General features: G+C 37.0%; 1 long non-coding RNA gene across 1 annotated transcript in view; it reads right to left on the reverse strand.

Moving 5' to 3' along the window:
• Positions 1–14,269, reverse strand: part of LOC141580407 (uncharacterized) — a 190,873-nt gene that overhangs the window by 12,891 nt on the left and 163,713 nt on the right. The window contains exon 4 of the long non-coding RNA XR_012512615.1: positions 9,483–9,564. This is a non-coding gene — a long non-coding RNA (uncharacterized LOC141580407). The remainder of the gene's footprint in view (positions 1–9,482; positions 9,565–14,269) is intronic.

A 14,269-nucleotide genomic window follows, 5' to 3' on the forward strand; every position in this document is an offset into this window, starting at 1 on the left:
ATAACCTAGTATTGTGTGTGTGTGTGTGTGTGTGTGTGTATGTGTGTGTGGGGATAGAGAGCTAGTTTTGAAATTGGGATGCTGATACTTCCACTATTTCCACTGTGAGTCATTTTAGAGATAAAAACAGTGACTCATCAGATTTAACAAAAATTTGGCCCAAAATCTAAACTTTAAGGATCCCTTTCTGAAATAAGATTTTTACATAATACACTATCATTGTTTATTAATCACACTCAAGAATAAATAATGATGCTCAAAAGCCATCTCAATAATGAAGCAGTAAAATATTGTTCATTTTATCTTTATTTCATCTTTTAAAGTCTGCTTTTGTTTATGTTTATACTGTATTTAAGACAGATTAATCCTGTATGGAATTATATAAATATATGTATATTTGGTACTAAAAATGAAAAAGATATATGAGCCTAATAATAGAATTCTGGAGGTAACTGATAATGGAACTAACTATAGAAGATTGATAGAGCTTCAGAACTTGAGAGGAACTTGTGAGAGATAACAAGAAGCCTCAAACACCTCGAATTTCATGTGGATGGAATGGGCAAACATTGTGCTAAGTGAAATAAGCCAAATACAGAAAGACAAATACCTCATATTTTCACTTACATGTGGAATCTGAAACAATAGAACTCATAGAAACAAAAAGTAGGATGGTGGTTACCAGCAACTGGGAGGTAGGGGAATAGGAGGATTATAGTCAAAGGGTACAAAGCCTCAGTTGGGGGGTGTGTTTTATTTTTAGAGCAATTGCACAGCATGGTGAATACAGCTAGTAATTGAGTCTTGTATGTTTCAATGTTGCTGAGAGTAAATTTCTAATGTGTTCATCAACAAATGTTAAATATTTGAAGTGATGAATATGTTAATTAGCTTAATTTACTCTTTCCATGTTGTATTAAAAAAGCAGAATACAACTCCTATAAATATATACAATTGTAATTTGTATATAAAAATAAAAATTAGAAAACCTTTCTGAAACTGTGTGCAAATCTAAGTGCATGTGCTGACCTGGACGTTTCTAAAAAGAGCCTTCAGAGCTGTCACAACATTGTGAAAAATAGTGACTAATTTTAGCTTAAAAAGAGGCATACTATTCAACACTTTACGCATTTATACTGAAAAATATTTAAATATATGAGAAACAAATATTTAGTATCTGTTAAGATGTTTGAATAAAATAAATAGGATTTACCATAAAATAAATAAGGCTTCAGAGAATGATATAGGTTGCAAAAATATATAATTGTGTCAATTGACTGAAATGCATCAAATAGCAGGTGTGACAACTGATAGCTAAAATGATATTTAATAGAAATTCATATGGGAGAATTTCATTTTTTATTTCCCATTTAGTCATCAAAAATACATGACACATAGAATAAAATGAAAACAGATGAAATGAATTTCCACAGGAGTTATGCCAAGTTTCACCTTCTCAGTGAGATCTTAGGATCTTAGGAAGTCCAGAATCCATTCCTGTGATTATAACTGGAATGTGCAGAATCTGTGAATTACTTCTTCATTCTGCCAACTGACACATGGCTCCATGTGATTGAACACAAGGCAAAGGGAGGCAAGTTTGTTGACTAAGACATCAGGAATTTTTTTCCTTGCTCTCTTCTCTGCATCCCTCTCATTTTCTTCTCCTTCTCCCTCCTTCTCTCACTCCCTTTCTTCTTTTAAGGTCACTTCATGGTTTTAAAAGTTACAGTGCCTTCAAAAACTATTATTCTGACATTATAGTTTCACAAATCTTGTCAAACATAGGTGTTAAAATGCAGTACCTATGGTCACTCTGTTCTGAATTTAATTTCCTAAAATAAGGAATAGAGTCTAGACTAAGTTTTTTTTTTCTTTTTTTTTCCCTCCACCTTAGCTTTACTGCATTATAGACTAAGTTTTAAAGTTGCACTAGGAAGGGTATTTATTTGTTAGCAAATCTAAAAGCTTTCCTCAGTCTGTATGTTAATAATCTTGTGGCAGTGATACAGTTATTTGATGTCACTCAATGAAAAAAGGAAAATTTACAACTTGTTATGAACTTTCTATCACTTATTGAAAGAGGTACATAAGTTTTATTGTGTGTTAATTTGTGGTAGTCTTTCAGCTTCCTGCAATTTATTTAAATGTATTATTTTTCAGCAGGAAATCAGTAGTAGAACATTTTCAAGAGGTAGCATTAAAAAGTCTGACATATAAATATATTTCAAATTTCATGAACTATATCAAAGCTGGTAACATATGACATGAACATTCAGAATTATAGCTACAGATTATTTTCCTAAAATGTTTATTTATGTATCTTAATGCAGCTCATGAATGTTTATTTTTAATCAAAGACATTATTATAAGATATCTAAAAGCAATTGCTATTAATGGTATGAGTACATTTTTATTAAGTGAATTTATAACTTTAAAATATGAATTAAACTTGATTCTTGTCAACTTGAGAGGTTTTATGAATATAATATGATTTATTTACTCATGTTTAAATGCAAAGAAAAAACTACTACTTTTAAATATCATAATAATTACATGTATTTTTAGTTCAGATGTGCTATTTGAAATACAAGTATAACTTGCTAAGAAGTGCCTAATAATTATTTTAACACCATTTGTTAAAAGTATTTAATAAAAAATAAGTATGTTTAATTTACTTGCTTTTACTTTATTTTTATGACAGAGTCTTACTCTGTCACCCAGGCTGGAGTGCAGTGGCACAATCTTCGTTCACTGCAACCTCCGCCTTCTCAGTTTAAGCAATTCTCTGCCTCAACCTCCTGAGTAGCTGGGATTACAGCCGTGTGCCACCACGCCTGGCTAATTTTTGTATTTTTAGCAGAGACAGCGTTTCACTATCTTGGCCAGGCTGATCTTGAACTCCTGACCTCATGATCCACCTGCCTCGGCCTCCCTAAGTGCTGGGATTACAGGTGTAAGCCACCGTTCCCGACTCAATTCCCTGTTTTTATGCATTAATACGTGGAGTAAAGCACTTTAATCTCTGTATATTTTAATCTATCTTTTTATTTTTTATTTTTTTTTATTTTGAGATGGAGTCTTGCTCAGTCGCTCAGGCTGGAGTGCAATGGCTCGGTCTTGGCTCACTGCAACCTCCACCCTCTGGTCAAGCAATTCTCCTGCTCACCCTCCAGAGTGGCTGGGATTACAGGCATCCACCACCATGCCTGGCTAATTTTTGTGTTTTTAGTAGTTGGCCAGGCTGGTCTTGAACTCCTTATCTCGTGATCTCCCAGCCTCGGCCTCCCAAAGTGCTGGGATTACAGACATGAGCCACCACGCCTGGCCTAACACATCTTTTAACTCATAAAAAAATTATTTTAATAGAAATAAACAATGCTCTATGATCAGTGACTTTTTTCATTTATCAGAAAAATGTTTCATAAATGAAACGAAATGGGAAAAGTTCAGTCGTCCCCCTGCAGGGTGTGAGACAGGGGTGGGTTGCTTCTTCAGTGCCCCACCGCTGAAACCTCTAGGCCCTAGGGGACCATACAGATAGGCAGGCTGTGGGGCTCCAACCCCACGACACTGTCTAGGGGTGAATGTTTACATCTCCTGAAGCCCCAGTGGGCAGATGTTCAGGGCACTCTCTCAGTTTGCCGTCTGTCGGTGGCTTATGAAAGAGTGCAGAGTTTTACTGAGTGGAAGTAGCTCTCCGCAGATAGGGGAGCCAGAAGAAAGGTGGGGTTCTCCCTCTTGGCAGCCCCTCCTGTCCTCCGACTGCCCCAGCCAAACTCCGCCACGTCCCGCCCTTTGGTGGCCTGCCAGTGTGCCCTCGTTTGTCCTGTGCTCTTCTGCCAGCGTGCTCCCCTTGAGGTCCTCTCGACGTCCAGCGGCTTGTGTCTTCTGCCTGGTTGGTTCCTCTAGAAGTCCAGTCGCTTCTGTCTCTTCTTTGCTATGGTCTCGGGTTTTTATAGGCCCAGGATGGGGACGTGGTGGGCCACGGTGGCCTAGGGAAATGCAACATTTGCGCGAAATGGCAGGAGTGCCTGTCCTCACCTGGGTCCGTGGGGGTGCAGCCTGAGCCAGGGACCATGCCCTTCCCCACCCGGCACTTCCCTTCCCTTCTTCTGTACCATTTACAGGGGCCATGCGCTTCCGTTTCCCGCCCTCTCGTATTATAAGCTTTTCCGAAAGTCTTTTTTTTCCTTTTGAGATTAAAACATAATCTAGACTCCAGTCTCAGTTGAACATCTTATGGTTTTATTCTTGACACTCATAACCTTAATTGGCATTAGTGGGATTTTTTTTTCCCTGTAAAATGGGATAGTAATGTCTGTTTACCCTTCTCACGTAACAGCTTTTTTGGAGGGAGGTGAAGGTTTTGAAGACCATTTGAGTTAATGGCAATGAAATAATGTTTGACTAATTAAAGTAGAATTTAATATCAGTATTATGTTATTTGTGATCTATAAAACAACACTGATTTTTTATCTTGGAAATAAGTATGAATATTTATTGCTACATAGAAAATTGGGGGATCTATATATAATCCAATCCATATATTTCACAAATCAAGAAAAACCAAATGAAGGATGTGTAAAGTGGTTAGAACCCTAAATACATTACACACTCCAATTACCATGATGCATTGATTTCTATGCCAATTCATTATTTTTGCCAACAGATTTCCATTAAGTTTCAAATCTATCAATTTGAATGTTCTTAGCATGAAGAAAAAATTAAATATTTAAGGTGATGAATATCCCAATTACCCTGATGTGATCTTTATACATTATATGAATATATCTAATTATCAAATGTACTCCAAAAATATGTACATTTATTATGTATCAATAAAAAAATAAATTATCTGATAAATCTATATATTTTACTGATAAATCTATATATTTATATTGGTTTATACAGGGTGGATTAACTACCAAAGACTGTATTAAAGTTGAATGAAAATGTAATCTGGTTAAATTTGCTCAAAATATTAATCACTACCATTAGCACAGTAATCCATTGTATTAGTATAAAGCTTTGTGTGACAGTGCAACTTTCAAATAAAGCATTAGCCAATCTTGACAACAATAGTACAAGATAGAAATTATATTGCATTTTAGAGAGGGTTAATGCTTTGCCCAAAATCATTCAGCAGGCAAAATTCTTTCTATATTGAATCTACTGATCCCCAACAACATGATGAAATTGAAGCTGTGTTAGTTAAGAATTAAGTTCATTTAAATATTGTTTTAAAATACTGGCATATTAACTTACAGGTACATTGTAATCTAATTTAAATATGACTCATTTCTACCCAAAATTGGTAGTGTCTTAATTTAGATGTCTAATTCAATTAATTTCAGTGGCTATCTTAACTATTTAACTTAATTTCCTAGAATTTTTCTCAATTTCTACCTAATATCTGTTCCAGCATGTCATGTTAGACCCTTAAGTCAGCCTTATGGGTGGATGCTAAGGAAAATAATGGCACAGGCATTACAACATAGGCACAAAAATATAATTCGAGACTCCACTATGACTTAAATTTTGGAAATAGCTGGGGGATTTGACTCTTTTGGCTTTTATTAAATGTAATAAAAATATCATCCTGTAAAATAGCTTGGATAGATTTTTCTAATGTTGCATTTGAATGATATTTTATAAAGTGACGGCTTCAGAGCAAATCGACTGGTGTTAGGAGAATTCTATTGGCTCTTTTCATGATTTATTAGCACAGCAAAAAAATCTGCTGCTCATTTTAAGGTACATAACATTGTGATTTTTTTTTTTTTTAGATGGAATTACGCTGTTGTTACCCAGACTGGAGTGCAATGGCACGATCTCGACTCACTGTAACCTCCGCCTCCTGGGTTCAAGCAATTCTCCTGCCTCAGCTTCCTGAGCAGCTGGGACTACAGGCGTGCATCACCATGCCCAGCTAATTTTTGTATTTTTAGTAGAGCTGGGGTTTCACCTTGTTGACCAGGATGGTCTCAATCTCTTGACCTCGTGATCCACCTGCCTCAGCTTCCCAAAGTGCTGGGATTATAGGGGTGAGCCACCGGGCTCGGCCATAACATTGTGTTTTTTTTTGTTTTGCTACCATAAATAATTTTGGCTCTGTAATAAGAGATATACAGTTGTTCTTCTCTATCCTTGGGGAAATAAGTCAAACAAATGACAGGTATGATACTAAATAAATATTCACAGCATTTGAATCATAAATGATTTATTTTTGAGTAGCAATTGAGTTATGCTGTCAAAAGAAATGTCATTTTGCAATGATGTATTATTAATCTTTAATTCTGTTCTAAATCCCACCCTTTTCAACCTAAATCCTAATTTACAAAGATTTTTGAATGTAAATAAAAATATCTCTAAATGTTTTGCACTATTTTTTACAGGTATGAATTTTTTGTGCATAAGTTGTTGCTGTTGTTTAAAATGGTGGTGGATAATAACTTTTTATTTTTGTTGCATAGTGAAGTAAAGATAAGATCATTTGCTATGATAAAATCCTACTCACGTAACCAAATGATATGTTATAATATTTAATTGTTTTTCTCTATTATGAATATGTTTTGGTGTAATGTATATAATTGCTTATTTAACTATTTACATATATAATTATAATTATATAATTATAATTATGTAATTTTTGGTGTAATGTATATAATTGCTTATTTAACTAAACATAAAAACAGAAACAAATCAATTGTATTCTTTTTTTTTCTTTTTTTTTTTTTGAGACAGAGTCTCGTTCCATTGCCAGGCTCCAGGTTGGAGTGCAGTGGTGCAATGTTAGCTCACTGCAACCGCTGCCTCCCGGATTCAAGCAATTCTTCCACCTCAGCCTCCTGAGTAGCTGTGACTACAGGCGTGCACTACCACACTCAGCTAATTTTTGTATTTTTAGTAGAGACTGGGTTTCACCATGTTGGTCAGGAAGGTCTTGCTCTCTTGACCTAGTGATCCGCCCGTCTTGGCCTCCCAAAGTGCTGGGATTATAGGCGTGAGTCACCACACCCGGCATCAATTGTATTCTTAATACAAATTAAATTAATTAATTAAATTAAATTAAATTAATTAAAAACAGCCCTTTTAATAATTTTTTACATGCATTTGATCACTAATTGTTTTCTTAAACATATTTGAAATAGCAGATACTTTTAAAACTGTTGAGACATAATTTTATGAGTAATTATTCCATGTACATCTGTGGGAAAAAATAAATATGTTCATAATTATAACTGCAGTTTGTTTTGATTTTCACAGTGCATGCAGTAAAACAAAATATATTTTATGATTTTCCCAGGTTATATAGTGCCATTTTGTTTTGTTTGTTTTGCTTTCAAAATGCTCAACTTCCTATTAGCTACTGAAAGATGGGACAGAAAACATTTTTTAGAATAGTGTAAAATTTAGGTGTTCTTTATTAAAAGACACTGCCTTTACTGACAGTTTCTTTGTTTCAAAAGAAATAAAGAATATATTTTTTTATTGATGATACAGAATTTTCGTGAGCAAGAGCCTGCTGCATATGGCAGTATTTTAAATGGGAAACTCTCTGGTTGTGGGAAGATGTATCCAAAAAGGAACCACAGCTTGAATTTGAAAGTGTCTTTCAGATACAGATGAGGATATTTTCAGAAAAAAATAAATATTACATTTCTGAGACGGTGTTGCTACTTGTTCTTTGGAAAACATACCATCCCAATTCTACATGAAACTAAACTGGTCAAAGTATTCCTTAAAACATACATGTGTGGCCAGGTACAGAGGCTTATGCCTGTAATCCCAACACTTTGGGAGGCCGAGACAGATGAATCAGGAGGTCAAGAGTTCAAGACCAGACTGGCCAACATGGTGAAACCCTGTCTCTACTAAAAATATACAAAAATTAGCTGGGTGTGGTGGCTTGTGCCTGCAATCCCAGCTACTTGGGAGGCTGAGGTTGGGGAATTGCTTGAACTAGGACCTGGGAGGTGGAGGTTGCAGGGTTGTAGTGAGCCAATATCATGCCACTGCACTCTAGCCTGGGCTACAGAACAAGACTCCGTCTCAAAAACAAACAAACAAACAAAAAACACATGTGCATGTGGGGAACACTCCCGTGTGAGACCCCTAAAAGGTGTGAGTCTCACTATACGGTGAGTTTGATCCCAAACACAGTTTCCTACTGGAGGCAGTCGAGCTATCCGGCAACATAGGAACTGAAAGATGAATGATCAGTTTCTAATATCAACCACAATATCGTTTGGGCCTAAAACTATGCGTTGCTGCTAGACCGAGTGACCCCCTACCGGCAACCAGTTCCTGCTTTTAACCTTTTTATGACTTTAAGAATAATCCTTAAACCTTACTTACCAGACTGCCTTGTACCCTAGATAATGGTTTAACTGTCAATATTTGCAAAGCAAAATGCCACCATAAGGGATGGCTTTGATTCCTGACTCAGAGATTCCTGAATGGGGAAATTGAGTTAAGTTGAGTTAGGAGTAGACAAAGGAGAATTCGGTTAAAAGATATTCTGATAAGCAAAACCAGAGATACCTGCAGCCAGGAGGAATAATGTCTGGATGCAAACAAGCTTTGTGATCACAGGAAATTCTGTTGCTTTTTACAACCACTGATTGTGTATCTGACTTTTCAATTGTATAGGCCATGTGAGGCATACATTTACATTTCTCTTACTATGACGTAAACCAGAGCCAAGAAAGTGTATTTATTCCTGGCCTTTAAAAAATAAAATTTGCTGTTTAGGCACAGCCTATCAGCCCTCCAGACGCCTCGCTTTCTCTCTCTCTGTCTTTATTATTTTCTCAGGCACACTCCCTCTTCCAGGTATTGGGACCCTCTTGCAGGTCGAGAGACCCCCGGGCAGATGTGCCTACCCGTCCGGACGGTCCACGACATGTGCATGTTTGTGCACACACACAAATACACATTTATTAAAAGCTCTTTTTAAATACTGAGCATAAAATGGAGACATGTTAGGGACAAAATATTAGCAGTTATACAAAAACTCATTATATTTTGTCTGGAATAGAGATTAGAAAGATAATTATCTGAGGAGTTTCAGTAACTTTCAGCAACAGTTGGGAGTATTTTGAAAAACTCATAGAATGGGGGCAGATGGTGTAATTTACTGTATTATTATAACTTCTTCTTATATACTGGAGTATGCTTATGTATGTATTTTTGGGTCTTCACAGCATTGTAGAAACAAAGCAGTAAATTCCTTTGCTTTTTTCAGATGAGGAACCTTTAATAATTTGCCTCTGGGTTAGGGTCAAGGTAGAATTGAAACACTCAGGTGTTCTTATTTTTCTTCTCATGGTACAGACAGTCACACACACTATCCAGTTTCTTTTTTACATTCTATATATATATATATTTTTAATGGAGAACAAGCATCTGAAGTGGCACCAGGTCCAGCTGATCCTCTATTCACTAAGTATGTCTGTGATTGACCTCAAAGTCCTCACCTTTAAAAGGGAAGATTGAATTCCATATTCTTCTTTTGTTGTTGCCCATTCCACCATCTAAGACATGAGGATGATTTTCAAGCTAGAAACAGAGTGCATACATGATTAAGAGAAATTATAGACTTAAATAAAGATGAGACTCTAAGATATGTTAAAGGGCTTTGTATAAATCAAGGAATACTTGATAATTGGGCTGCTTCAAGACTCAAAAATCATGAAGCTGTGCAGTCATGACTGCTGACACTTAGAGGGCAAGCATAAATTCTTCACCAACAAGGCACGGTAAGTCAACTTTTAAAAAATTATTACAATATTAGACTGGTAGATTAGTCTAGATGTGTATTTTACTGTGGAATGACAATATTTTTGTGTTCAAGATATAGAAATCAATGCAGGCTAGATAATCAGGTTGGGTGGGTTTTTAGGAGAACAACTATTTCAAAAGAGTGTTGACCGATAGGTAAAATTAACCTGGCATGTGGACTGTAATGATTGACCATTAGATACTACAATTAACTATTTCTTGGAATATATTTTCTTCTATTATTAGAGATCTGGTTCAATATTGTCATTGCGGCTTCCCAAAATTCAGTCTTCTATTAGGTCTTCTTTTCATTAAAGAAATATTTTTAATGTTGATATGTAAAACTCTAAACATCCTGTTCAGTTGTTTCTGTTACTGAAGCAGTATGTGTCACCTAAATCTTTGCCTCCTTTTTGACTTAATCTAAGAAGACAGAACTCTGAGACCTGTGCTTAATGTTGCTAAATGTTTCTGTGTTATAAATGTGTTGTTATTCATGAGGACTTTAGTTTGGCAATAAATGTACCACTCTGCATAAAAGCAAACAAAATGCTCCAAGACATTAATGGAGAGGATTCCAAGATGGCCGAATAAGAGACAACTCTGGAAAGCAGCTTCCAGCGAGAGAGATGCAGAAGCCAAGTGGTCTCCACAATTGCAAATGAGGTTCCAGGTTCATTTTGTGGGTCTGGTTTGATAGTGGGAATAAACCAAATAGGGCAAGTTAAGATAAGGCAAGGCGGGGCACTGCCCTACCCAAGAGGTGCATGTAACTGACTGGAGGACAGGAGATCTCCCACTCTGGGACATCAGTTCAGATGCAGTGCTCCACCCAAGCCCTCTACAATCCACAGAACAGGAGATCTTTGATGGGCTGAAAAGCCCCAGCAAGCTGCCTGAACAGTGCAGAACAGTAACTTTGGCCAGCGCCGGGAGTCAGCACAGATCTAGGCGGAAGCACTGGCTGATGTGAAAGCCAGAAAGCCTGCTGGACGGAGGCACCCACGCCGCAGAAAGAAGAGGAACTGAAAACAGGGAAACAGCCCAAACAGCAGGATGCATCCCCCCTGCACAAAGCCCAGCAGGCTAAAAAACTCGGACTCCAGAGTTATGCACCCAGAACATCAGTTAGAGAGCAACCAGAAACGATCAAGCTCTGCAGGGGGAAGGGCAGCTGCCATTGCAGAAGCCGGCCAAATTTTCCTGAGTAAATAAAAGTCGCAGCTGCTCCATTGAGTCCATGACAAACTAGCAGCGCCTCTGCAGGCAGACAAAGGAAATGCTACATCCCCAAGCAGCTACTGAGATCAAAACTACATAAATCCAATAAGATGGGAAGAAACCAGTGCAAGAAGAATGAAACCATCAAAAACCAGAACACCTCTCCCCCACCATGAAATCACAACTCCTCACCAGCAAGGGAACAAAGCTGGCCGGAGAATGAATTTGACAAATTGACAGAAGCAGGTTTCAGAAAGTGGGTAATAACAAACTTCTCTGAGTTAAAGGAACATGTTCTATCCCAATGCAAAGAAACTAAAACCTTGAAAAAAGATTAGACAAAATGCTAACTAGAATAACCAGCTTAGAGAAAAACAGAAACAACTTGTTGGAGCTGAAAAACACAGCACAAGAACTTCGTGAAGCATACACAAGTTTCAATAGCCGAATAGATCGAGCATAAGAAAGGAGATCAGAGACTGAAGATTGACTCAATGAAATAAAATGAGAAGGCAAGAAAAGAGAACAAAGAGTGAAAAGAAAGGAACGAAGCCTTCAAGAAATATGGGACTATGTGAAAAGACCTAATCTATGCTTGATTGGTGTACCGGAAGATGATAGGGAGAATGAATCCAAGCTGGGAAACACTCTTCAGGATATTATTCAGGAGAATTTCCCCAACCTAGCAAGGCAGGCCCACACTGAAATACAGGAAATACAGAGAACACCACAACCATACTCCTTTAGAAGAGCAACCCGAAGACACATAATTGTCAGATTCACCAGTGTTGAAACAAAGGAAAAAAATGCTAAGGGCAGCCAGAGAGAAAGGCTGGGTCACCCACAAAGGGAAACACATCAAACTCACAGAAGATCTCTCAGCAGAAACACTACAAGCCAGAAGAGAGTGGGGCCAATATGCAACATCCTTAAACAAAGGAAGTTTCAACCTAGAATCTCATATCCAGCCAAACTAAGCTTCATAAGTGATGGAAAAATAAAATCTTTTTATGGACAAGCAATTGCTGAGAGATTTTGTCACTACCAGATTTGCCCTACAAGAGCTCCTGAAGGAAGCACTAAACACAGAAAGGAAAAACCAGTACCAGCCACTGCAAAAAAGAACCAAATGATAAAGACCAACTACACAATGAAGAAATTATGTCAACCAAAGGGCAAAACAACCAACCAGTAATAAAATGACAGAATCAAATTCACACATAACAATATTAACCTTAAATGTAAAAAGGCTAGATTCCCCAATCAAAAGACACAGACTGGCAAATTGGATAAAAAGGCAAGAACCATTGGTGTGCTGTATTCAGGAGACCCATCTCATGTGCAAACACACATAGACTCAAAATAAAGTGATGGAAGAAGATTTACCAAGGAAATGGAGAGCAAAAAAAAGCAGGGGTGGCAATTCTAGTCTCTGATAAAATGGACTTTAAACCAACAAAAATCAAAGGATACAAAGAAGGGCATTACATAATGGTAAAAGTCGCAGCTGCTCCACTGAGTCCATGACAGACCAGCAGCGCCTCTGCAGGCTGCAGTATAACAAGAAGAGCTGCAGCATAACAAGAAGAGCTAACTATTCTAAATATATATGCACCCAATAAAGGAGCACTCAGATACATAAACCAAACCCTTGACAACCTACAAAGAGACTTAGACTCCTGCACAATAATAGTGGGAGACTTTAACACTCCACTGTCAATATTAGATAAATAAATGAGACAGAAAATCAACAAGGAAATCCAGACTTGAACACAGATCTGGACAAGGGAACTTAACAGACATTTACAGAACTCTCAGCCCCAAATCCACAGAATATACATTCTTCTCAGCACCACATAACACTTACTCTAAAACCGACCACATAATTGGAAATAAATCACTCCCCAGCAAATGCAAAAGAATGGAAATCATAACAAATAGTCTCTCAGACCACAGTGCAATCAAATTAGAAGTCAGGGTTAAGAAACTAACTCAAAACCACACAACTTCATGGAAAATGAACAACTGACTACTGAATGTCAATTGGATAAACAATGAAATGAAGGCAGTAATAAAGATATTCTTCAAAACCAATGAGAACGAAGACACAACATACCAGAATCTCTGGGACACATTTAAAGCAGTGTCTAGAGGGAAATTCATAGCACTAAATGCCCACATGAGGAGGAAGAAAAGGTCTAAAATTGACACCCTATCATCAAAATTGAAAGAATTAGAGTAGCAAGATAAAAAAACAAAACAAAACAAAACTCAAAAGCTAGCAGAAGACAAGAAATAACTAAGATCAGAGCAGAACTGAAGGAGATAGAGACACAAAAAAACCTTCAAAAAAATCCAGGAGGTGTTTTTTTTTTAAAAGATCAACAAAATAGACCACTAGCCAAACTAATAAAAAAGAAAAGAGAGAATAATCAAATAGACGTAATAAAAAACAAAAAAGGGGAAATTACCACTGATTCCACAGAAATACAGACTATCATCAGAGATTACTACAAACAACTCTATGCACACAAACCAGTAAATCTGGAATAAATGGATAAATTCCTGGACACTCAATCTCTCCCAAGACTAAACCAGGAAGAAGTTGAAACCCTGAATAAACCAATAACGAAGGCTAAAGTTGAGGCAACAATTAATAGCCTACTAACAACAACAACAACAACAACAACAACAACAACAACCACCACCCAGGTCCAGACGGGTTTACAGCCAAATTCTAGCAGTTGTGCAAAGAGGAGCTGGTACCATTCCTTCTGAAACTATTCCAAATAATACAAAAAGAGGGAATCCTCCCCAACTGATTTTATGAGACCAACATCATTCTAATACCAAAACCCAGCAGAGATGTAACTAAAAAAGAAAACTTCAGACCAATATCCATGATGAACATTGATGCAAAAATCTTCAATAAAATACTGGCAAACAGAATCATGATCAAGTAGGCTTCATCCTGGGGATGCAAGGCTGGTTCAACATATGCAAGTCTATCAATGTAATCCATCACATAAACAGAACCAAAAACAAAAACCACACAATTATCTTAATAGATGCAGAGAAGGCCTTCGACAAAATTCCACAGTCCTTTATGCTAAAAACCCTGAATAAACTTGGTATTGATGGAACGTACCATAAAATAATAAAAGCTATTTATCACCAACCCACAGTCAATATCGTATTGAACAGGCAAAAACTGAAAGCATTCTTTTTGAAATCTGGCACAAGACAAGGATGTCCTCTATCA

This window comes from Saimiri boliviensis, chromosome 11, assembly GCF_048565385.1.
Source record: "Saimiri boliviensis isolate mSaiBol1 chromosome 11, mSaiBol1.pri, whole genome shotgun sequence".
In the NCBI taxonomy this organism is placed as follows: Eukaryota; Metazoa; Chordata; class Mammalia; order Primates; family Cebidae; genus Saimiri; species Saimiri boliviensis.